The sequence below is a fragment of the Coturnix japonica genome, chromosome 1, assembly GCF_001577835.2.
Source record: "Coturnix japonica isolate 7356 chromosome 1, Coturnix japonica 2.1, whole genome shotgun sequence".
In the NCBI taxonomy this organism is placed as follows: Eukaryota; Metazoa; Chordata; class Aves; order Galliformes; family Phasianidae; genus Coturnix; species Coturnix japonica.
In genome coordinates, this window is record NC_029516.1 from 24,114,200 (window position 1) to 24,140,647 (window position 26,448).

The following is a 26,448-nucleotide window of genomic DNA, read 5'->3' on the forward strand; positions in this document are numbered from 1 at the left end:
TAAGACAAAAAGCAATTTGAGTTTATTGAATAATCTATAAAAGTCAATAACAAATTACAAAAGCCCAAGAAAATTACAAGTAGGTTTGGTTTGCAGTGCACAATTAGGTGTATTCAAAGAAAAACAAAAATGTAACATTACCAAATAGTTAGTGGGTTTATTTCACATTCAGCCTTCATCAGTGAAGGTAAAGCTGGGGCACTAAATGCACAAAAGAATATGTGCTACATCTATTCTGCCATTAGGAGCTCCACTTAGAAATGCAGTATGCCAGTGCATCAGTATCCTCATGTATGAAGCTATGAAAAGCACAGAAATATTATGTTTTACTGGCATACAAATATCACAGTATTCAAAGTAATCTTTAAGTGCTTGTGATGCCATTGGGCAGGTAGTTCCTCGGCTGTTAATTGAAGTGATGGCTTTACAAGGCTGGTTGTGGATCAAGCTAGGAGCTGTTGCCCAGACCTTCATATAACTTGCACCCCAGGCAAATGGTAGCTCAACCAGACTAAAGTCTGCAGGTATAAACAGAACTCGAGAGGCTATTTTGAACAAGCAGTGCATTTCTGCATTGAATCAGTAGACTATACCAGGGTGAAACACAACTGGGGAGAAAAGTGAACGTTTTCTTCAGTTCTGAAAATAAGTTCTAACCATTTTACTGTGGGATAATAAAACGCTATAAATGAGTAAAGATGATACTAAAAATACACAGAACATTATGATTTGGTGAGAGGAATATCAGCAGCTGATTTACCTTTGAATATAAACTAGAGCAGACCTACACTAAGTAACAGAGGTCCTTTATTTTGATGGCTTAGTACTTATTTCTTAAGGCAAAGCACTTAGTAGAACATTCCCTTAAGTTCCTTATATTATTTCTACTTTAGGTAAGTCTTGTCATGAAAAAAAAGACCAGTATGAAATGCTTATTAGGGCCAAGGGCTTTTACATAAGGAATATAACATAAAATTAATTTATTCTCCTTCTGCTTTGAAATATGTTGCAAACAGTGGTAATTTCTCAATATATTATACAAAACTATTCAAATATTCATTTCAACAATAATTCCCATTTGGAGATTTGTTAGTAAGTAGCTGAAGGAAGTGAGTTAGTAAGTAGCTTGCTGCCAGCTGTCTGAATTTAAAAATGAAGTATTCTGATAGATTGATCGTGTGTCTTCACTGGGTTTTTTTTTCAACTCAATTGCACTGATGTAAATCAGACAATAAACTTGCATAAATAAGATAAGAATTCAGTAATACGTTTCACCAACATTTTGTGATCTTCAGCCAGTGTCCATTTTGGCAGTCACATATACTAGCAAACTTGCTGTTTTTTGCAGAAAGAGATCACTGAAACAGTATGAATAAAGCCTAAATGAGCTTCATAATGAACAGGGGGGCCTCATCCAGTCTTTACTCAGTTTTCTCAGTTGTTTTTCCCATGGTATATTCCTTTACATGGAAATCACAGAGGTACTGAGGGAGGCATCAATTTTTGCTTGTACAAGTTACAATACAAGGACTGGAAAGGTAGAGGAGGCAGCACAAGATTTCCCCACCTGTACTGAAAGAAAGCACCATCAAAAGCAGAGCGCAGCTTTACAATTAAAACTTCAGGGACAAATAAGGTCACTCAGCAGAAATAGGAACTCCCCAAAGGCAGCATATTCCATAAAATTATGTTCAATTTCTCTGCCTTTATGTATGTCATTTCTGGAGAGCCGTGCTGTGCTCTTTTCTTCAGAAGGAGAGAGGGAGCTGCTGTATTTTGCCTTCTCTGCTGCTGCAGCTTCAAAGAAGCCATTAAGGAAGCAGAGCTCTGCTTTGATGTCATCGCCTTGCTCTTGAAGATGGGTAGATGATGCTCTGCCCTCTGGGTCAGACGAGCAGAGTCCCAGCGGATTACAAAGATGGACCTGCACTGTGTCAGACTCTGGGAAATCGAACTCTGGCTGCTTTTCTAAACTATCATTCTGCTCTTTAGGAAGTGACTGCTAACTTGCTGGAATGAGCTTTAGCATCTGGAAAGCTAGCACAGTCAATAAGAAACCTACTAAGCTATTTGCACCTTAAATAACTAGAAAGATAGCAGCTTACAACATCAGTAGTCATTCAAATTCTCTCTCATGTAAAAAGTGTAAGAGAAATCTAAAAAGAATTAATAGGAGAAAGCTTAATACTTAATCACTTTTTTTTTTTTTTCCATTATTACAAACTTGAGTGTTATCTTGGAGCAGCCTTTCAGTTCATCACCAGTCTGCATCTGTCAGAGAAGACAGGGCTGCCAGATTTTAGCAGCACCCTGTGTAGCTGTGCAGTACTCTGTGCTTGAGCTCTGTTGCAAGCTGCAGTTTACAGAGATGAATGGGACACGAGTTTACAGCAAGCATTTTGAACAGTATTTCTCATATGTCTGCTAGAATCTCAGCTCAGCAAAGTGCAAAGAAGAATGAAACAATCTTTCAGTCCTTATTGTTCATTTCTGGTTAGCTTTTTTTCTTTTTCTGTTATTCTTTGTGCCAGAAGACATCAACTAGACTGTTGGAAGATGGAAGCACTGATGTCACAGCAGTCGGAAACATAAGATACAGCCCTTCTTCTGCAGACAAGGTGCCTCCCCTTTCATCCATCACCGGGCCCTCACTGTAGAGCAGCAGAGCTGCAGCTAGGATGTCAGCTTCTCATTACAAGGCTATTCCAGCCTTCCTGCAGGCTGCAAAGGCCTGACCTGTCAAATGTAAAAATAGAAAACTGAATTCCCTGGATGGAGAATACAGCTAGAGTTTGAGGCAGTAGGATATTTAACTTGTTTTTCTATCAATTAGATAGATTTCTTAGACCACATATACCCTTCAAACTCTCTTAAATTAAAAACATTAAAATCTTAATTGGTAACCAGCCCTTTCTGCTTCCCCCAGGCAATTATGACAACAGAATTAGACTCAGGTAACTCAATTAGACACCAGCCTAATCCAGCTTTCTCCAAGCAGGTCTCTAAGCAAAACTCTTCATGAGCTTGATGAAAACAGCAATCAGACTGCTTTGCTGAGGTCAGGTAGTGCATGCCTGCAATAATCAAAAGAGTTTTACTTTCTCCTTGAAGGCCAAATGCTCCTGTAAACTCCTCAGCTCATCACCTGGGCGCCTCATCCATTCTGACCAGAAATTCTGCACATGTGTTTGGTACAGCGTGAGATTGACCTTGTTACCTTATTCCCTTTCAGGCCTACCTTTTTCCTGACAGGGTGCTTCAGACAAGTACATGAAGAACCAGAAACCAGGAAGCAGCAATCCTGTTATGCCCTGTGCTTCCCTTCCTGCACACTCCCTTCCTCTCAGCTGCCTAGAAGCAGAGACTTAACTTCACAAAGGGAAGGCACAGCGTGAAGTGGTGTGTGAAAGGGCAGCTCCAGGAGTCTGCATGGACAAGGCCTCAAAGCTCGGTCTGAATGAAGAAACTTGGAGCTACGTTGAAATGCAATCTGTACCCTCTTTGTTTCTAAAAGGCAATGTAGAATAAGGTGCAGGGGCATCAGTGCAGTACATGGGAAGAGGCAGGTGCCTCTGAAGAACCATCTGTCCCCTGAAAAAGTGGGCAGCTGCCAGAAGTCTGTTTTAAGCTGAGGAAACCAAGGGCCCAGGCATGTCCCTGTACCCTGCACACAGGCTCCGTCTGCTAGGTGGTTATACAGAAAGTAGGAGCACAAGTCAGAAGACAAAATGATGTATGTTTTAAGACATCCACCAGCGGGATTTTGAGCCTTTAATACAGCTTCACATCCCCTTTGGTAGACTTGGCATTGACACACTAGAAAAGGGCAAATGTCCTTGTGCTCACCATCCCATGCCCCTAATTTGGAGGAGATTCCTGTTGTACAAGGGCTGGTCCAAACACCTCTGAGGCCATCAGGGTGAAGGTCAGTCACGAGTGGTGTCCCATAAGGTTTGGTCTTGGGACTGGTGCTCTTCAGTATCCTTATCAATGACACAGATGTTGCAATTGAGTGCTCCCTCAGCAGGTTTGCAGATGACACAAAGCTGAATGGTGTAGTCGATACACTGGAGGGAAGGGAAGCCATCCAGAGGGACTCGGACAGGCTGGAGAAGTGGGCCCATGAAAACATAATGAGGTTCACCAAGGTGCAGGGTTCTGCACTTGGGTCTGGGCAATCCCAGGTATTTACACAAACTGGGAGAATAACTCCTTTAGAGCAGCCCTGTGGAGAAGGACTTGGGGGTCCCTGGTAGACGAGAAGCTGGACATGAACCAGCAGTGTGCGCTTGCAGCCTGGAAGGCCATCTGTGTTCTGGGCTGCATTAAGAGGATCAGCCAGCAGGGAGAGGGAGGTGATTGTCCCCCTCTACAGCTCTTGTGAGACCCCATCTGGAGTACTGAGTTCAGGTCTGGAGCCCCAGGTGCATGAAAGATGCAGAGCTCCTGGAATGAGTCCAGAGGAGGGACACTAAGATGATCACAGGGCTGGAGCACATCTCCTGTGAGGAAAGGTTGAGAGAGCTGGGCTTGTTTAGCTTGGAGAAGAAAAGGCTTCAGGGAGACCTGGTTGTGGCCTTCTAATACTTGAAGGGGGCACATAAACAGGAGGGGGAACTACTGATTGCGAGGGCAGATAGAGACAGAAAGAGGGGGAATGGTTTTAAACTGAGACAGGGGAGGTTCAGGTTAGATATTAGGAGCAAGTTTTTCGCACAGAGGGTGATGATGCACTGGAACAGGTTGCCCAAGGAGGTTGTGGATGCCCCAACCCTGGAGGCATTTGAGACCAGGCTGGATGTGGCTCTGGGCAGCCTGCTCTGGTGGTTGGTGAACCTGCATATGACAGGGGGTTGAAACTGGATGATCGTTGTGGTCCTTTTCAACCCAAGCCATTCTTTGATTCTATGATTCTATGATCAGTTCTTCGCATGCCTGTATGCTTTACAGTCCAATTGGATTTCAGGCCAGGTACCAGCACTTAGGAGTTGGGTAGTGGATCACTTAAAACGCAGGAACTAAGCCCTTTATTAAACCTGCTCTCAGTCAGTAACTTACCGACACGAGCCAAACCGATATACACAAGGGTTAAAAGGATTAACAGAAATCTACATTAGAGATTTGCACCAGATGAACCAGATTGATTTTTAAATCCACTTGATTAAATGAGTGTACTTTTTCAAGACTGATTCATTTAGCAATTTCTCCCTCAAAGGCTCCACTGATATTTCGCATACAGTGACTAATTACTTTTCAGAACACGGCGTACTTGTTCTCTGCTTCTGTGGACTCTGCACAGTCACTACATCTGGGTAAAGTGGGCAGAAAGTGCCTTTCTGCTCGACAGTACTTCCCACTATTCTGCATGGATCACAAAAGGGCCAAGAGAGCGCCCGGCAGTTGCAACTGGAGACGGAGCTGTGAACAGTGGAAAAATACCAAACCACAGCCTTCCCAGGTGCTGGGGCCCCAACGCTGTCTGTATGCAGTGCAAACAGCTCTGTCCAGGTGGGAGCAGAGCACAGAAGTGGCAGAGCCCTTAAGCAGCACAGGGTGGGACAGATGCTCTGCCGCTGGTCCCAGGATAGCTGCAGAGCTGGCATCCTGCTGCCCTCCTGCTGGCTGGGGCAGTAATGAGTGATTGTTTCATACCAGCTCTTCTCATTTAACTGTCTTTCCAGGTTAAATCATTGAACTCCTCTACTCTAATATTCTGCCACTTTCTCCCCTTCCCTAACTTAGCAAGCCTTGTTTGTTTGGCTCTGGCTCAGGTTTCTGTAGGTTTTTTTTCCTGCCTCCTTCACTCACAAGCAGATTTCAGAATAAAAGTATTCCAGATCTTTAGAAATCTGACAACCCTCCTTGGTGAAGCACATTTCAGTGTAAAAGGTGAGAAATCTACAGTTCTCCTCCTCAGCGATGCCCACCAGACCCAGATGAAGAGCTGATTTTACCGATAACAACACCTTTGTCCATTGTGCTAACTAGTATTTTCTCACTCCAGTTTGTGCTCTTATTTTATTTCTGTGCCCCATTTTACATATAAACAGTTTATGGGACATTGTTGATTTAGGGGATTTATGGTTATGAAATACCCAGTTTTTACTATCCCCTTGTGCAGGTGTCTCAGGTGCTTCCCCGCTGACCAGAGCAGGGTTTATGGACCATGCTTTGCTCAATCAAGGGCTCCCTCAGGCTGTGCTGCTTTCACAAGTGCAGTTCTGCTTTTGCTCCCCATGGTGCTTTCTCCCAAGGCAGAAGTGTGTGGGACAGCACAGCAGAAGCTGACACGGCTGTATGGGAGCAAGCATGAGGCTGGCATTAGCATGAATGCATCGACCAACACAGGCACAGGAACAACCTCAGAGAGGGCTCCAGTGAAGAGGCTCAAATCTCTAATTCATCTAAATTGCTACAGTCACGTGCTGCCCTAAATTCACCATCTCATTAAAGTTAATGCACCATACTAACATATTCACCTAATACTGGTAGTATCATGCTGGTGCTGCTGACATGAGCAGGAAGAGGAAAGCCTGTGGTCAAAAGAAGCCTTTTGAGAAGCGTATAAGAAGGATCTTCGCTCTTAAATGCTGTCACCTTGTGCACTGTAATGGTTATGCTCATAAAAAAAACAAAAAAAAAAACAAAAAAAAAAAAACATACATACACAAAAAAACCCTTTACAACAAGAGAAGCAGAACTGGGACAAAACCTCCCCAGAGATGCATCTCCAAAGCACTCGGATGCATCCTTTTGCTCTCTGTTGCAGTGCAAGAAACCTGGCTGCTGCCTGTGGTGTTAGTGCTGCTGCATCTGTGCACACAGACAAGGAGGTGGGGGTCCCACATCCCCCCAGACCTGCCCTGGGGATCTCACTACTCTCCTGTTACTGAGTTGCTAGAAATGTTGAAAATCACTGCAAGAATCTTTTTGAGTGTCTCTGTAATGCTCTGCTCTTAACAAAGAGATCTCACCGCTGGAAAATTAGTCTCTGTAAGTTTCTTGCACACAGCCAGGCAGGGCTGGAAGAGTGACCCATTATGTGACTTCTCTGCTTCCTTGGAGGTAGATTTAAACAAATGTGGAAATTTTCAGTGTTGTTAGTGCCATCACATTCTCCCTGTTCAAGCAGCCAGGAGATGCTTGTGACTGTACACGACCTTTATTGTGACCTGAGAAGGTAGGACACCACTCAGTCTAAAGGAATACAGACTGATAGGTAGGTGGTGGGGAGCTGCTTGTCAAGCCGAGCTCTGGCTGGGTTCTGCCTCTTACTGCAGCAATGAAATTCCTGTCCCAGAGTCCTCATCCATAAAACAGATGTCTGCCTACATTGTGCTGATGTGGTAATTACAGCGCAGAACAAACAGTGTAAATCCCTGTCAAAGCCTAAACAATTCTACTGACTTTAGCACTGATGGATAAGGTATGAATCATCATGGAAATTAGGGAAGAATCTCTAAATTATCACAAATGCTGAGAAGTGGAAAGGAAAAAAGAAAGGAGACGGCAGAGCCTGACCTTGACGCGATGCTACAGAGAAGAAGGCCCTTGGAGTAAGAATCACTGCAAGGGGAAGGAAAGACAGGGCCAGAAAGAGGACAAGAAAGAGTATGAAAAAATATCTGTGAAAGGAAAAATAGCCAATAAAAGGAAATCCTTCTCAGAAAGGAGATAATTGAAAAGTAAAGGAAAAAAAAAATTAAAGTAAATTCAACATAAATAAATAAAAACCACAAAGAAAACAAACAAAACAAAAATGAAAAGGTTTCCAAAATATTTACAGGAGGTTTTTCCGACAACAATTCAGTTGGTTGCTCCTGTTAATTTGTGCCTATTTCTCATGTACTTTAAATATCACAAAACCTTATTAAACAGGTGCGGGCATAATGTAGTACCCTATCTTGTAAACCAAGAAAAGTATTACATGAGGTTTAGAACAGAATTTTGATCTCTTTTTTTCCCATTAGCCCCATGGATTTGAAGACTAAATTAATAGGATTTCTATACAAAACTATTTTATTCCTTCTTATTGCCCACTAATCATCCCCTAGAATTCTTCTTTTTAATGTATTTTATAGAATAGAACTCTTAAGAGTTGACAACAGTTGGTGAAAGAAGATATTCATAATATCTGAATAACCACTATGAGATTAATCTTAATTTTAAGGTAGTTCTCCTTTATGTCTGTCAAGGTTAATGTTTCTATGCGTCCTCCTCTTTGCTCATATTCTGATTGGACTAATGACTGTGACATGACACAGATTTCTTGTCCTACTTTCTACTTTGGGTAGTAATACACTTCTTCCTCTGACAATTAAGATATATCTTGTAAAATTACTATTCTATACACTACACTGAGCACAAGTCAAAACAATTTTCAGTTTGGTTTGCAGGCCCCAGAGGAAACCGCTAGCATGTGCATATTACACCCCGTATAAAAGAATGCATGAATTATACATTAACGTTACGTCTCAATTCTTTTTAGATTATGAGTTGTTTATAAAGTACACTGAGATTATACAGAATTTAACATGCAAAGTGACCCAAACCCTGTCTTCTTGAGTGCATAATCAAAGGTATCAGATAACATCTTCAGAGCATACAGCTTTACCACTTACAAAAGGAGAAACAACAAAGCTTCAAAAAGCAAAATATCACCTGCAGATCAGGAAGGCTCCGGGACTCCACATCGACAGAAAACAGTAAACAAAACAAAACCATCATAGGCCCTCATAGCACAGTCAGCACTATCATCTCGTCCGTCAAGACATCTAAAAATTACGCCTTTCCCCAGAAATCTGTGGAAATTGGCATTAGCTGTGGGTCCTCCAACTGCGTGCTTTTCTGGAGAACTGAACCAAAGCAGACGTAAAGCTTTGAAAAGAATAAATTACACAGGCTACAGGTTTATGATCCTGAAATCAAAGATTTCAAACACAAGAGAATCCACCTTGCTGAAGAACTAATCCCAATTAAAGAAATAGTGATCATACTTTTCTTGGCATAAGATGAAAAGATCTTTCTTTTCAGCTGTAAACGGCTGTGTTTCAAGAAGTGAATTTCAAGGACTTCAGTGAAAGCAAGAACATCAAAAAAATAATTCATGTTAGCAATGCTGGGCAAATGGGTAAGAGGATTACGAGGAGCTTTACCAAGTACATATGTGAAAAAATAGGTCTAGGACCAGGGCAGAAATTAACAATGATTCAAAAATGACTGTGATATTGAATATAGTCTGGAAATAAGTCAGAGCATGCGGTAAGAGAAGATGAGCCACTAATGTAAGTAGATAAATGCAAGTAAAGGAAAACACGAGGACCTTTATGTGGATAAAGTGCTGGGGAAAAAAAAGCATTAGGCAGCTTTCTGCACTGCTCAATATCTGAGGAGAGCAATCAGTGAAAGGAAGAGCCAGAAAATAAATGTAAAAAATAAAAATAGCTTTTAAAGTTGACCTCTGATGGAAAAGGACACTTTTATGATCTCCCAGAGTCTACTTTTAGTCTTAATAAAAAAGGCTGTCACTGATCTACCAATTCAGTTAAAGTGAATGGGGATATTGAACACTAGAGGTGGGAGGCATTTTCAGACATCAGAAATTATGCTGAGCAAAGACAAATCTGGAAAGAATTACAATCAGAATGGATTAAGGCAACAATTTTAATTCTTTTTAATTAAAAGACAGTTCATTCCAAAATGATATTTTCAGTTCAAGTCAAAATGATACATTTAATGTAAAACAAAGCCAAACAATTCTGATTTTTATGCTTGTTCCACAACAAAATCCATTACTTGCCGAGGTCTGGTAAGTACCTTCGTTCAGTCTGAAGGAAGAAGTAATTAGATATTCTCACGTGAGATGACACCTGAAACAGAAACTCCTGACCAGCGTCAAAACCAGTACAGTAAGCAGTTAGGCCAGTTAGGTCAATAGGGTTCTCTAATTCCTCTTTTGATTGTAAGGCCATGAGCTGAGGTAGATATGTTTTTAGCTCTGTTCTTAAGGCTGTAAGAACTGTAAGAGCTAAAAGCAACCCAGCAGGTGGCACAAATTGTTCTGATACAGAGCAGAAGAAAGGATTGTTGTTGTGTGACCAGTAGGAAATTCGGACTTGACCATCATAAGCTGAAAAGTTGGTCACAGAAGTCTATTTCTATAGTGTGTGATAGGAATTTAGCAGATAACGCTGCAACAGATAAACACCCAAGGAAGATCAAATTCTGCTACTGATAGGGAGAAGTCAAATAAAGCTCCAAATATTGGCAAACCATTTGTGCCAAAGGACAGCAAATAACTATGAGATTAATGTTCAGAAAACTGTGTGCGTGAAAAGGCACCAAAACATACAAACAGAACCTTACAGCACTGATCTGTGTTGGCCTTCCTGGGCACAGGGACCCTATAAACACTGAAGGAGGAGAGATACATCCACATATATAGATCTTTACACATATATGTGATAAAACCTTTACTTCTGACCTAAGTTGAGCCTTAGAACAAAACAATCTACGCTACAGGTAGCCTAGCTATGCAGCACTCTTCAGGTTCCCATGTCATTTTTCATGCTACATATGCATGCCTTCAAATCATAATACAGCAAGAAATAAAAACCAGCCACCTAAAGAAACAAGACAGCATGTGCCATGCACAGAGCCCATCCTACTTTTCTTGAAGAAGGATAAAAGCTGCATACGCATTCATTCACCACCAAGTATGATAGCTTTTCTAATGAAGGCAGGCCTCAAGTTTTCTTTCTATCTGGCACAGAAAATAATGAGATAAGAAGAGATCCTGCGTCCATCACCAGGAGATCTCTGCCTCACACACTGACTCTTTGACGGTGATAGTCAGATGTTGTCTTAACCCAGATGCATAACCATAGAATGTCTGTAAGGGCCTTACAGGAGTCATATGTGCTTATGGATATTTCTATACCTGATGATGTTTGTGACAACACTGCAGAAGTCAGGAGAACCCAACTTGCACTATAGGAGGCCCCTCTGCACGGGGCTCATCAGCAGAGATGGAAAGGTGGCCCAAGGGCACAGAACACTAAAGAACAGCAGCACTCTTCGCTTTCTGCAAACTCCCACTCACATCACCAGAAATGGATGTCATGACATTATTATCCCTGGCTTTATTGTACCTTGTGTGCAGTAGATTAAATGCTGGGAGTAGGATGGCAGCAGAGCTCAAATATATCTAAACTAACTTAATGTTGTTCATCTCTACAGCAACAGAAAAGAAAGAACGCTTACAATTATGTACATAAATATTTGTTTTCTAGGAAAAAGAAAACCAAACCACCTCACAAGGAGCAATCAACTACTGAAAAAATTGTCCCCCCTTTCACCTTTGTTCCACCCTTTTAGGAATATGCTGTTTTTCTCATGTGGAGAGCAGTAAAATAGTTTGATAATTCTCACACTGGACATTTAATAAGAGATTAATTCATCAACCACTTATTTCTAGAAGCAAAAAAGTTATCACTTCCTTCAGCTGTTTTGTCTCTTCAGTGTTTGAAAACAAACCTGGTGATGATATGAAGTGATTCAAAGAACATACATTTTTCTTGGCCTTAGCCACACAGCCTCCACTCATGCATTAAAACAGCATCAAAATGTACCGTCATCCTGTTTGTACTTGACATCCAGGATGTTGCTACATACAGAAGATGAGCTGGAGATGTCACATCCGAGGTCAGATACTAGAAGGTCTGCTTCTCCCAGGCTTATAATGCAGTTGACAGCTAGTTGGACAAACACAGAGACTGTATAATTCACCTGTATACTTACAGAAAAGAGTTATGCTTTTTATTTTTTTCTCATATTATAGACAAATCCAGCATTTTTTATGCACTACACACTAAAAGCACTGTAAACAAGCAGCTTGTGAAATCGTTGCAGCCATTTGCAATGGCAGATATTAGATACATCCAGTCTGACAGCTCTTAATTACATCATCAGCTGTTTGCCTGTTTTTATCCCAATACATTCACAGCTCACCAATCTAAGCTAATGACCAGGTACCTCGCACTAGCACAGTTGGTCCATAGTAACCTACTCATCTGCTAACACTTGTTTCTAGGCCCAGCTTTTTAGATAAATCATAAATATCCATGTCTGATACACTCTTTGTGCGTGGCTATACACAGAAAGGAACACAAATCTTTCATCCTCAGAAGAACTCACATGCTGTAAAATTCTGGAAAAAACAGAGTTACTTGTACGCGTAAGCCATGCTGGCAGACAAGCTGATGTAGGGGAGTTTGGTGCCTCCAGCCATTCATGAAACAGGGAAAATCACCAAAACCTCAACTAGAATTAAATAGTGGGGCAGTTATTTTGGTTTCAGGGCATGTCCTTTCCTTTATACCAGCAATAGCCTCCCATGACAGAAATAGCATAGGTCAGTTCAGATGAGGAGCTCCTCATAGCCTCAGCTTTTTCCTCCTATATCTGAACTCCTTTGTTACCTCCACAGGAATCACTTCTTCAGACCTTAGGATTGCTGTCAGCTGTCCAGGATTCCATCAAATTTACAAAATCTTTTTAAACCCGGACACAGTATTCTTGAGTGTAAGCAAAGCTGCAAGAAGGAAAATGATTTTCCTGTCCTGAAAAGTCATGCCCTATTTATATACCCGGTACAGCACACATATTTTGCAGCTTCATCACATTGTGAACTTGTCTCATTTGTCCATCACCCTCAGGACTTTCTCTGCATTACTGCATTTTAAACTTATGATTAGTAAACAGGCCCTAAATAAAAATAACCGTCTCTGTGAGCCCTTAAACAGAACTGTGAGTATTTAGACAAGAGAACACTCCTACTTTCCAAACTCCATCCTCCCTAGTTGTGCTGCAAACAAACACATTTCCTCCTACCACACACTAATTCCATTATAATGGCTTCTCAAAAAAGCTTTGCTGTGTGTTGAGCGGAAATTGAAAAGAAAATAAAACACCACGCAGAGGCTCCAGTCCTACCACAAAAAGGTAAGTGCAGGTACTGGATGTACATCTACCACTCATTAAACCTGAGGGTGGATCCAAGAGTTGCAGTTTTATTATAATCACATCTGCCTTAGCACCTTTCTATTTTGAGCACCTCCCTGTGAAGCATTTCTCTGCAGTCTCAGGTGTCCCCTCAGACATCCCCTCAGAGCTGGGAAAACTGTTGATGGCAATTGGGCATTTTCTTCTTTGCATTAAAGTCTAGATCTAAGACAACTCACAATATGGGAGGATGCTGAAGTTACATCTTAATTATACGTCTGTGGTGAAGACCTCTAGAAACTTCTACATAAAGCACAGTAAGATGATGTTCTTAGTTTATATCATTCTAAAAGTTGATGTTCTGTAAAAATCGCCACAATAAAAGAAAAATCACGCATGACACTACAGCATGATTTATGGACTTCGCATCAAGGTTAACTGCTACAAAATTGGCTTCCTGATGTGACAGAAAGTTTACTCATTCTCTCTTCTGCTGATTGCATTCCTACCAACCAGCAAACTCATGAAAAACAGCAGCCTATGGCCAGCACCTGTTCCCACTTGTGTTACACTGCAGTCACTGTGGAGAGGCTGTGTGACCTGCACCCTCAGGCATTTTCCAATCAACATCAAACACAGCCAGGGCTGCTCTGACTAAGCATCAGCAAGGGGTCTGCTGGCAGCAGGAGATGGGGCAGATGATGACCACAGGATCCTTTCCACACAATGCTTCATGTGAAATTAGCAGGAAAGTCAGTTACATCTCAGTGCTTTTAAGATGTCAAGTACTGAGTAACAGGAGAGGCAAAAACACATCTAAAAATAAAAATAGTCAAAGGATGCCTTGTTTTTCCTGTCTCCCAACAGTAACGAGAGCCAGGAGCAGGCAGAAAACACAAAAGATCTCTTTCTCTCTGGCAGCTCAGGCGGGTGACTCACAGCAAGCAATGAACTCTCCGCATGCTGCTCCTGTCAGTGCCGGGCGGATTTGCCTTCTGAGCCCTGACCTGGGCCATACGGCTGCGGACAGAAACACAGAGCCTGACTTCTTCCTAGCAGCTTTGTCAATAAGGAAACGCTAAGGACAGCTGAGGACAGCGATCACTGAAACGTCACATTTGCAATGCAGCTAAAATCCCAGAGCCAGGAGAGCAGGTTGAAGGAATGCCAGCACTCACACCCCACAGCTGCTATGAATTGCAGTCAGCCGCCTCAGACCTTTCTTCCCAGAACTCGGAGTGCCATTGCATGCCATTAACCTTTACTCCCACCCATCTCCAGCAGGAGAATTTATAATACGTGCTCTTGCACACTTCTGCCAGGTATGCTACACACCAAAATCCATAGTTTTCCTTGTGAGTTGCAACTGGCAAACCAGAGCTAACAGTGAAACAAAGGCAGCTCAGAGGATGGTTTTGCAATGAACTTATTTTTGTCCAGTGACTATATATCACAGTTGCATACAAGCACTGAGGTGCTGACAGCATTTTTCTCTTAGTGTTTTCACAATACTATACCCAAAGAATGCTGTTTATGCTCCTTCAGACTAATAGGCAGACAGAATCTTGAAATGAGCATTATTTTTTTAAGTCTTTCACTTGCGTTTTGCAGAACCGATGTTTTTTGCACATCAGCTAAATTTACTAGCACATTTATTAGAGCCAGAGAGCTGAATTTCATTTCATATGGCCTTCAGCTATGGACACTGAAAGCTAGTCCCTGTAGCTCGAATAGCACTGTACTACTGCCTTGATTCCCCATGTAAACAGATTTTGTTTTCATAGGTCTTACACCTAAAGGCAATAAGCATTATGGCTGTGACATCTGCTGCCAGTGCAGCTGTGGCTCCAGCTGGTTTTCTACCCTGGGGTATACTAAGAGCACAATACTTGGATTCTGAGGGGAGGGAATGTATTATCATTATGGTCATACCATCATAATCACCAATCATGCTAGTGATTGTTTTTGAAACAAAATGTTTCACAGAAAGTATGATTTAAGAAGCATCCCCAAGATTGCTCAAGCTTGTAAGCAACATACCTGTTTTTCCTGTCTTTATTGAATACATCGTGTTACTGTTTACCTGTACACCAGGCAGAAGGAAAGTACTTTATGTCTGCTTTGCACAGCTCAGAGCTTAAAAGAACCATCTCTACACTGCACAGGCTTTATGACTGACAGTATTTCCTGTGGAATTCACCAGTAAACGAACCACATGACCTAATACTGAATGTAGGGCTGGTGAAAGATTCCAGGTTCATACTCTGGATGTTTCTTCACCATGTTCTGGAAGTGGCTCAGAGTGTGGCAGTGCATTTCCTTCTCCTGGGATTTTCCTCCTCCATTTTAGAGAATACAGCTCCTTGATAGTGCAAGAGGTACTTCTACTCCAAGTTAGCACCATCCTTCCCATGAAGACTGTCCCTGTGTTACGCTTTCTGCTTCAAGCCTAGTTCAGTTTTATTTTGAGTGCTGCAATCTTTGACTGTTCTACATGAGGTAGGAAAACTTCTGGTATATCCTGAAGTGTAAGTGTATCACAGAATTTCCAGTGACTGAGGTAGATTAGTCCTATTGGCTGTGGTGGCTCCTTTCTCTCCTAAACCAACCCATAGATCCCATTAGTGACTGAGCTGCCATACAAACACTTGCCATCAGGAACTATCCCTGCCAGACAAAAAGCTACTGAAGAGCATTCAAGAGAAATTAATCGTATTTAATTCCAATTTGTACAGATTTGAATCTGTGACTTCAGGGTTAAGAACAAGTTCTCTGAGCAAATTTCCTTCTGTAAGATGTTCTAAAGAAAGCTGCACGACATCAACAGTTGACTCCCTTCTGACATCCAGTCACTTACCAAGGTCAGGTAAGGGCAAACAAGTGAATGCAAAAGTAATTCTTTAGGAAAAAAACAGGCAACATCAACCAGACTTGTGAATTTGACAGATACGAAAGGAGCTTGTGCTTATCCTAAGCAAAGATGCAAATGTTGGTAAGTAAGCACATTTGTTTTCATTTGAAGACAGAACCATTGATCTGTTTGTCCTTGCTATGTTGTCTAACTGATGTATGATGCAAAGTGTCTTTTCCTCAGCACGTACATTGTGCACTGGTGACTACACAATGTGTGTGACTTGACAGGAAACAGATATCTCAGTTCTCTTGAGTTAAGGAAAACAATGTAATTGGACACAGTTCTCCCTTGAACACCTTTAAAAAACCTCCTTTCAGAAAAGTGATACTCAGATCAGGACTATCTCGAGACACAGTTGTTGTAGGCCAGTTCACCTGTGACGTGTTAAGTGACCAGTTTCCATCAGTGTCTTATGTTTTTCAAGAAAATACCATTAAAAACATAGTCCTGTTTTTTTGTTAAGAAATGTTTCAAAATCGTAACCAGGAATTAATGCATTGATATTTTTCCCATAAACTGCCTCAACGGACCATTCTGAAGAGTGAAACTGCACTTGATCTATAGCCATAGCTATAGCCTACCTAGAGCCCATTCTGCCCTAATCCAGATCCAGCCATAAGTTTCAGTTTATTCATAGACCTATCAGATTTTCTAGATTGTGTGTGACTTTCACTTTATAGGTCTTCGTCTTGTGACTCCTTGCATCAGTGTCCACATTTCATTAATCTACTATACAGTGCTCCATTTCATGTTGATAACCAAGCGTGGCAAACTTTTTGCTATGAAAGTTAAGGAATGGTGGATCCAGGTAGGGGTTACAGTAGTATGGTGGGAGTTGTTTTGTGAGTCCAAAGCCACTGAATACCTGCTAAACAGCAGCTGTGAGACAAACTTTGAGGTCTGGGAAATGTTCCGATAGCAGTTCTGACCACATTGAAAAATTTCCATTAATGACAAAAAGTATCACGCTGTGCCAATTAATTTATACATTATATTGAAAGTTTGATTGTTTATTTTCAGCTTTATTTGATTTACAAATCTCTTCTGGTTTCAATCTGTTCTGAACTTCTTATTTAAGGACTCAGCAGGTATGTTTAAAAGGAATTTTACGTGAAATGATAAAATCGCACAAGAAACAGTGAAGGATTGAAGTGAGAAAGTACTTCTGCTGAGAAAAATGACTAATGTTCCTGCAGTGAGACCTGCAGCTGCTTCCAAAACTATGCAGCTATTTTACCTACCTATCAAGTAAGATTTGCATGTTTACACACCAGCTGCCAGCACATGATCTAGTGGCCATTACTGTTTTTGTATTACAGGATAGACAGATTACATTGGTTTGGAGCCAACCAAGTGATTGTAGAACTATTGTGAAAAGAGCACACGCAGAGTAATATTGATCACAAATCACTTGCTAAGCATATGGACACAGGCCTTACCATGCAGTTGGAGAGATTCAAATTTAGACCTGATAAGCAATTGCTGTCAGAAGTGATAGCTGCTTACGTCAGTCATTTCGGTGATCCAGCAAGTGTATGTGAATTCAGTAATCCCCAATAACTAGAGCATACTTCAGACTATAGCCATTTGCATGTCACCTTCATTTTGGTGTCAGGTTCTATGGGAAGATGAATCTCCAAAACGTCTACAGATGACCTGGTAAGTTGAAATATCAACAAAGCAAGTGTTGTAGTTACTGAGCACCTGCCCTGGAGTGGAGAAAATGTTGAATATAATGGACTTAAAACAAAATTCCCTTAAAAGATGACTCACAGAGGATTTGGTTACACTTTCAGAAGTCTTTCACACTGTACTGGTAGCACAGGCATTTTGGAAACTCCCTCTCTTTACAGTCTAAAAACCTCATTAAGTTTCTCAGATTGCAAGAGAAAACATAATAAAACAAACAAACAAACAAAAAGCAATTCTAACACTTCTGTAGAAGTCTGAGCAATGGAGAACTCTAAAAACTCACCTTTTTGTTAGTATTTCTATAATTCAGCATGAAATAGGAAATTATGCTGGAGCATAATTCAAGATAATGACAGGATAAACTTCTGTATTCTTGCTCAACAGCCCATAGATTACATGTTCCAGTTACCTTCGGGGTGTGTTAGAACAATCACTGGTGTGCAATTTCCAGTTAAACTTCTTCAGGAAGAAATCCAGTTCCTGTCCTTCAGAAGTGATGTAACTTAAAGAACATCAAGCACAAAAGATTCAGAGGTGAGGGTGATTCACGTCATAGAAACATTTATGTAGTGCTCTTAACCATCCTATCCCTGAGAGCAAAATGTTCCTCTAGCAAAAGAAAATTGGCCAGAGTCCCATTTATGTTTGTCTACATGAAGAAGCTATTGCAAAACAAGCCAGGTGTGAATTCAGAGTAGAATAGCCATTTATCTTCTCCCTCCTTCTGAATGTTTATTCCTCTCTTAGGGCTCTGACATGTTAAACTGAAGTATCTGTTCACAGTTGAACGCGTGCCCCTTGTTCAGAGGTTTCTGTCCCCATTGTAAGGTTGGTTCAGCTGAGGCAACAACTGCTGGGCTGCCATAAATTACAGGCTAATGTTAAGGAAAACCATCATGCATAATGCACAAACAGGAATGCACGAGGATGCCAGGTATTCCTCAGCATTTTAGACAATGTCAAGGCTATAGAGCAGATCAGATTTCTTGGTAGCCGGAAAAAAATCTGTCAAGAAGGATCCATAGGATGCCTCATGCTGGAGCCAAAACTCTGAGTGCCCCAGGAGTTCACTGCTAAGCATCACTGAAATATAACTGGTGTCCAAACCACCAATGAAATCAAAGCATTTATTCCACACTGTTTTGTTTGCGCTACTTATCTCATAAACGAGCCTTCAAAGGCAAGCAGAATTCTGTTTGTCGTATCCAATCAGGCTTACAAGCAACTTCTTTTGTAAGAGTGGATAATGTAAAAACAAACACATGCATAGACAACCTTCCGGCAATTGTAAGGCCATCTAGATCAGTCTGTTTAACTGTGGATCTTCAGAATTCAGCCCTAAGTAAAGGATAAGAGAACAGAGGCAGCCTTTTACCAGAGGGAAATGTAACCTGAAATGCTTTAACACGAAGAATTTGTTCCTACCTTTTCTTATAAGTTTTAGTGTTGTTCGTGGAAACAAACAAACAAACAAAAGCAGAAAAAAAGTTCAAGAAAAGTAAGATTCAGAATAGTTTTAAAAAAGCATTTTTGGCCATGATTTCACTTCTGGTTCAGGGACCTTTAAGTAATGATGGACAAAAATCACCTTTATGAGTACAAATAGAGCTTGAAAGGTCACGAGTTATGTAAGAAAATTGTCCACAATTACTTTTTTTTGACGTTTCAGAATGATTTCTATGTCTTCTAATAAAAGGCTGGTTCTATGTACATCGAATAGCCTCCAGGAGACCGTTTTAGCTTCTGAAAAATGAAAGACAGGACTGCTTCAAGTAGCTGCTAGGCCCTGTCATAAGGCTCGTGCTGCATTTTGTTGATCCCATCAGGCTCCACAGGAGGAAAATAGTAAACTTTGTAACATGAAATTATTTACCTGCTGAGCATACGATCCAGGAGCTGCTGGCCATTTAATCCAGATTTCATTCAGCAAAACCCACCTTGTACATACCAATAACCAGAGGTTCTGTCCCCTGTTCTTAAGCCCTCATTACAACACAGCACACTGGCAAGCCATCTGCCCCAGCACACCTTCCAAAACACATCTTCTCCTTGGTAGAAGAGTAGGAAAATGTTAGCTCCCCAAATTGATATTTTTGTTACAAAAGCTCACTTAGTATCATTTTCCCCTAATGAAGCCATTAACGGTTGTGAGGAATATCTGCATCAGATTGAAAGCCTGTCTGACAAAGATCTCTGTGCAAAGCGTTTCAAGGAACAGCAAATATGAACACTTTAACACCTGATCTCCAGCGCAATTTAGCTGTTGGAAAGCAAAACCATGTTTTCTGCAGGAGATTCTGCTTGACAACAAGACTTAGTAGAAATGGACTCTTTTCAGTTAGCCCTCCTTCTCCCTTTCTTTTTCTAATGAATGAAAAAAGGATGATAGCTGTATGGGGAGAAAAATATTTTGTGGTTTTAATTATTGTGCTGTTTATATCACAGAGCTGAGATCCTATTAAAGCCAGATGAGCTGTAGCTGTGTGCGACTTGGAAGCACTTCCCAGTCCTGCAACGATTCCAGCAACACTATGGTCAAACTCTGAAACATTTTGAAGCTGCCCTCAGAGATAACACAGCACTTCTCTACACCTCAAACTACAAAGACTGATACTACGAGGTGGCTACCATAACTTCCAGTGTGTGCACAATCTCCTCCATACTCTACAAGAAGTTTCTCACACCTGGCATTCCCACATGAGTCCATCCTCCCTGAACAAGTGAGCCTTTCTCACTTTTAGCACTGTCAGCTCCTCTGACTGCAGCTGGTTGAGCCTCACCGTGAGGCAGATGGCAGCCTTTCCTCAGCCTGCATCCCGTGTTTTCTCTTTCATCAAAATGGCCGTCATCTGCCATTTTGGGCACATGGGTGTACAGTGGATGATTCACCACCGTGTTTCTCTGCATGAGTGCAAAGCTGAGCTTCGGCACAAGTCCTGCCCCCCACTGCGGATAGTAAGGTTAAAGTTGAGCCCAGTGACAAATCAATACATCCTACATGTAGGAGAGGTTGTAGAAGTTTCTGTTAGAAAGGAATATGAAAGTCTTCATCTTAAATAAAATCTGAATGTAAGTATGAAACATGAATTACCTGCTATGGTACGTTTCTGTTCTGTTTCCTAGTTTTTGACTCTAATCAGTCCGTTTATCAGCGTATGACCAACAGTTTACCAGTGTATGCTCAATGGTTACATAATTTTATCACAGCCCTTTAAATAAACTTCCCTGAAATGCTCTCTTTTATTCAGACTGTTGTCATGTTCAAACCTCAGTGCAGCTGCTAACAGATCGCTCTTAATCCATAGCAATAGGAGATCAGAATTAAAAAAAAAGCCACAAAATCAGAACAAAATCACTTCACGGTATTTGTGTCACAGTTGTTCTATTAGATGCTCTGGAGTAAAGAGAGATCATTCGTCTCACTACACAATCTTTGTTTATGGTGCTCATGTGGGAAAACTTGTGTGAGGTTCTGTTGTGCTTAGTGCCATGAATTCTGAAGCAGCATTAATATTTGAAGTTTGGCGTGTCCTGCCACTGTTCTCCAAGTTCCTGAGTCTTGACCCTTGAAACCAATAAAGAGTATTAACCCTTCTGATTTTATTGATAACATTTTAGACAGTAGTGTCCCTGGAGCCAATCTTACCCTACCCTAAAACGTGAACTATGCACAGGCTGAATATATGGTGCAAGTGTATTCAGGGTAAGAGCTTGAACATTCCTTGCTCCTCCTGAGGTATATCATACTGCCTGCAATAAATCATCCTGAAGACAGAGTTCTGTTTGGTGTTCTATGAATAGGGTTCATTGTTCTTCTCTCACCTTCCAAAAACTTGACTTGAACTTCAGTCAAGTCCCACACAAACCACATGCCAGTGTTCAAGAGACAGAAGAGATGAAAAGGAGTTGGGCCATCTCTGGGTTAGGCAAGAATAGTTTACATGTACTAGGGATGCATTTCCTTTATAGGTCATATCTAATGATACCCAAAATATCTTCTCACACACCCCCTCACTACTTAGAAGGACAAAGAAAGAGAAAAGTGAAATGATGCAGCATAACCTGATCTATTCATGGCATCAGAGAAACAGATTTTTCTTCATAGATTCTTTTCCTTGTCTCAACAGTTCACACACAGCTTAGACTTTCTTTGGGTGCTTTTTTGTACCTGCAGCTTCCATCAGACTGTGAAGCCAGTTTAGTTTATGAGTCAGGCTATCATACCTACAGTACAAGATTAGAGATACTGCAGTATTTCCTAAGTTCAGAATGACCTCATGTACAGCTACAGTGTTATGAGCTGAACTGTAATAGTACATATCTGACCCACTTGGGAAGGTCTGAATTTGAATTCCAGGTTTGAGAACATTCTTCGTGCTACCATGTTCCCTAGATATAGAAATAATCAAACATTAAAGCTTTCCTACTAGCACTGAATTTTGTTCAAGTCACTGTGTTTGAACTGATTACTCAGCAATCTTGTGCACAGCAGCTGACAGAAACATGAATCAGTGCTAAAACCACATAGTATTTTGACTGACATAGGAAGAAAACCAGTCAGACCTGCTGGATGTTTTGACACCCCTTGCTAAATCAAAGTGATTTTATGAGTTAATCTTTTATGGTAACAAGAAATCAGCTACTAAGAAACTCAGCCTGGAAAGAGTAGCTGGTAGTCTTTGTTAAAGCAATCGCTACACTGACACTCTTCATTTAATAATTTATTCATTCTAAATAACAGGAGAATATGCTCAGACTGAAATCAATGAAAAAAAAATAGGTTTTTGAAGGAATTTGGAAGATTATTTTCCAGTAAATTGTGTTTATATTTGATGATCTTTCTTAACAGAGAATTACATATACTGCGTCCCACACGCTGCAAAGAATTTACACTATAAAGTAGAGCTTTTATTAAAAAAAAATGCATAATTTGTTCTCAACTTTAAAGGATCATTTTCCTTTCTGCACTGAAAATAACTGAGGTATAAGGAGCTTTGCTACATTTTCAGTAAGCATTTCAATAGTTTAATTCACCTGATTATTATTAAACAAATGACAAACTGAAGTGATTACAGCATCCTCAGCTTCTTCTTTCCTATGTCAAAAGAAACAGCAACCTCTCACGGACAGACATAGCTGGTATCCGCTGACCAGAACAGAGGCAGCCAATGCACTGCTTATCAGAAATGCTGGCTACTGATAAAATTATTCCTGCTTTACTGCAACACAAGCTTGCAAGCAGAAGATGTGATTTCAGTAAATAAAATCTCCTATCAGTGTCTAATTCTAGCGGACTTGAGAATACGTGGTTAGACTCCATAATGAGACCAAATGTGATGATTTTTCAGCCTTTGTCACTAAGTTGAGTGTCTTCAGCTACGTAAGGAGCAACATTAATAGATCCTTCAGTAGAAGAATCCTGTGTTTTCCAGAAGAAAAGTTTATATTTCAGTAGATGCTGGGATTTCAGATGCAATCTGTAGTCATTATCAGGCCTATTTTTGGGGCCTAAGTAATGGAACTGCTGATGTAAATGTTCTTTCAGAGGTGTCAACCTCCAGGAATGGAATCTCAGTTCTATAACTCAAAAATTATTGTTATGGGGTAGCAGTTTTAATTATTATGCATTTCTAATTACTAAATTACTAAAGTGTGTAGTCTAGAAAAATGTAATAATGGACTACCTCTTAATAATTGCCTCAGTGCAAATTTAGAGATGTGACTCCCGCTTTTAAAATCAAGTTACCTGTATTTCATGGCTTATGGGACACCACAATTAACAAGGAAAATCTGAAATTCAAAGCAAATATGTTATTGAATCCTGGTTATCTTCCCTTCATGTATACATAGCAAAAATAACTCCACATCTAACAAAGGAACCTTTTATTCCTTGTAAATTACCTCAGTATCTCAATACTCCATTAAAATCATTACATGCTTTTGGAAATACTCTTGCAGATTGCATTGCATTAGAGACTCTTATAGTGATGTCATCACAGTGGATAAAGAGTGATATCCATAAAAATTTATTCTGTTTGATGCTGTGTCATTTTTTGTTTCCTTTTCCAACTACCAGAAACAATAAGATAGAAGGGATGAAGAAGCTGGGCAGACTTGATTGTTAAAATGCCACTGAAATAGAAATGGAAACAGAGCATCGCTGATCCACTCATATCAGGATGTTTTTATGTTATTTTTCTTCCATGCTTCTTCCAGGAAGAAAGACTGAAAATACAGACTACTGACATCCTTCCCTAGGGAACAAAGGAAAAGCACTTCCCCTTTGTATCACTGGATAGTGAAGATGTGGGTTCAGATCCCTGTAGGCAGAGCAGGGATGTGAACTGGTTCTCCAACACCCTCAGTCAACATCCCATCCACCTGAGTGCTGGATAGAGAAGGGGTAATTTGGCCTCCCAATCTGTGAATCTAGGCTTGTCTTTCTAAAGCCATCCAGGAAAAGAGATGGGTGCTAAAATAATGTAGAAATGTTAAAAAACAACAACAACAGTAAGAAAAAAACCAAAACAAAATAAAACCCCAAACATATCCTAGTTTGCCCTAAATCTACCTCTTTCTTTTCCTTTCTTTTGTCCTAAAAAGCAAGTAATACACAAAGGATCTCTCAGGCATTTTCTGTATTAAAGGAGGCTGGTACAACTGCTCAAAAGATTATTTCCCAGGTAGTGAAACTCCACTGTCTCCATCTGGACATAAGAACTTGCCTTATTCCTCTGAAGGAAGTGCACATCCTTATCAGTAGTTCTGCTGTCCTGCCTCAGGGACAATTACAAGACTCATATTCATCTCTGTTTGTTCCTTGACTCTCCCTGCACTGTGTACAAGAAGTGTATTCAGCACAGTTGTTTTTCTCTGCCTCGTCAGATCACTGGATCATTGGCTCCAGGTCTGCCAGAACCAGTCCTGCTTTAATCACCAGCTTGCCAACACCTTCTGGTATCACCATGCTCCTCCTTTGATAACTTTGCATTCAGATTCCATTGCTGGAAGCTAACTCTCACCGCACATACTATACAAGGAAATTTACAGCATGACTCCACTGTCAAACTAAGGTAAGGATCTGTATGTTCTAGAAGTATCAAACCTCTTCCTTGTGTACTCCAGAGTAATCCTGTAATGCTCTTTTACTTGCTTACTGAAATTAAAATTATAATTTACTTCTTTAGCAATGAAGAACGTAAACTCTGCCCTGCTGAGACCACATCTGGAGTACTGCACTAAGTGTTGGGCTTCTCTGTTCAAAGAAGACAGGTATATAAAAAGAGTCCAAAGGAGGGCAGCAAAGATGTTGAGAGGCCTGGAGCACCTCCCTTAAGAGGAAAAGCTGAGGTTGAAGAAGAAAAGACTGAGGGGTGAATCTAATCAATATTTATAAATATCTAAAGAGTGAGAGTCAAGTGGATGGAGCCAGGCTCTTTTCGGTGGTGCCCAGCAACAGGTAATGGGCACAAACCAGTACACAGGAAGTTCCATCTGAACATGAAAAATAACTTGTTTACTTTGAGGGTGACAGAGCAAGAGAACAAACCATCCAATTCTACAGGCAGATATAGAGTTTTCCAGATCACAGATCCACTCATGCTTTGATCATGTACCCTACAATTCTGAGTTCAGAGGTTCTGGGCTGTGGGCGGTAGGGCTGATCCCACAGCAGTAAGTCAGGCATTCTCCAAATGCCTCCATCTCTTTTCTGTCCCTCTAGTACTCCCAGTGGCTTCCTGATAATATACCACACACAGAGACTGACTCATGCTTTTCTTCTTAATTCTGTGCTTCCCCAAATCCTACACAACTTACAGCGGATGGAGCATTAACCACTGTGTAGGCTGACCTTATGAGCAAAAAGTCCCCAGTAGCTCTCAGTTCAATCTCCCCTTTTTACGCTGACTTCATGTTTTTATGTGGCCTGTATATATAAAACTGGAAGCATTATAGCAAGCTAAGACAGAGCCACAGCACAGAGCATCCTTTCTAATGCCAATTTATCTTCTTGTGACTATGAAATGGAATCACCTGCACAAGACACTGGTTTCCAGATGTCTTCCAAGAGGAAGTGAAATTAGTAACTAAGAATAACTTACTGCCATCATCAGCGTCAAGTTTAAATTCTTTTTTACGACATTCCTGAGTTTTGAGGGATTTGGTGGGGGGATGAGCCCACAATATCTTGACAGCAAAATACACTGTGAATACACAGTAAAGCTTGTGATGGAAGAACCAAAGTGGACTGCAGTTCTTTAAGCACTTTGCACAGCTTGGAGAAGCTGGGCCTTTACTCTCAGCACACAGCCCACCTGCAGGGAGTGCAGGGTTTGCCTGCGCAGCTCAGACTAAGGGATGACTTTACATGGGATATGAAAGAAAAGCTTTTGTCTGGACAGTTATTTCATCTCCATAATTGCATCTTCAATTAGAAGTTTATCGGAAGAGCAGAACGATGCCGCGCTCTGACTGGACACGTAATAATCCTTTTGGCAGGACAGACAGAGCTGATAGAACTGTCACACAGCCCACAGGGCAAGGTGGTGCATCACACTGAATTCTCATGGGGATGAAACCTTGACCCTGCCCAAGTCCGTGTGATTTGTCACTGAATTAATTGCAACTGCAATTAACTTCTTAGCACTTATGAACGTCCTCAGAGAGCACAATTAGCTGCTGCCAGCGAAGCCGAACAGTCTGGCAGCTGCTCGACAGATGTCCGTGCTATGAGCTGGGGGGTGTTGGACCTACCCTGTTTATAGGACTTGCACCTCAGCTCTGGAGCCCAGCGAGCAGCCCCGCCATCGCGGACTCCATTTCCCGGTACGCCGCCCGGC

General features: G+C 41.1%; 1 long non-coding RNA gene across 1 annotated transcript; it reads right to left on the minus strand.

The window, feature by feature from the left end:
* On the minus strand, positions 1-26,435 carry LOC107309302. The gene is made up of 2 exons (XR_001553151.1): positions 26,363-26,435; positions 1-2,736 (listed from the first exon to the last, which is right to left on the minus strand). It is a non-coding gene; the product is annotated as an uncharacterized LOC107309302 (long non-coding RNA).
* Between the last annotated feature and the right edge of the window lie 13 nt (positions 26,436-26,448).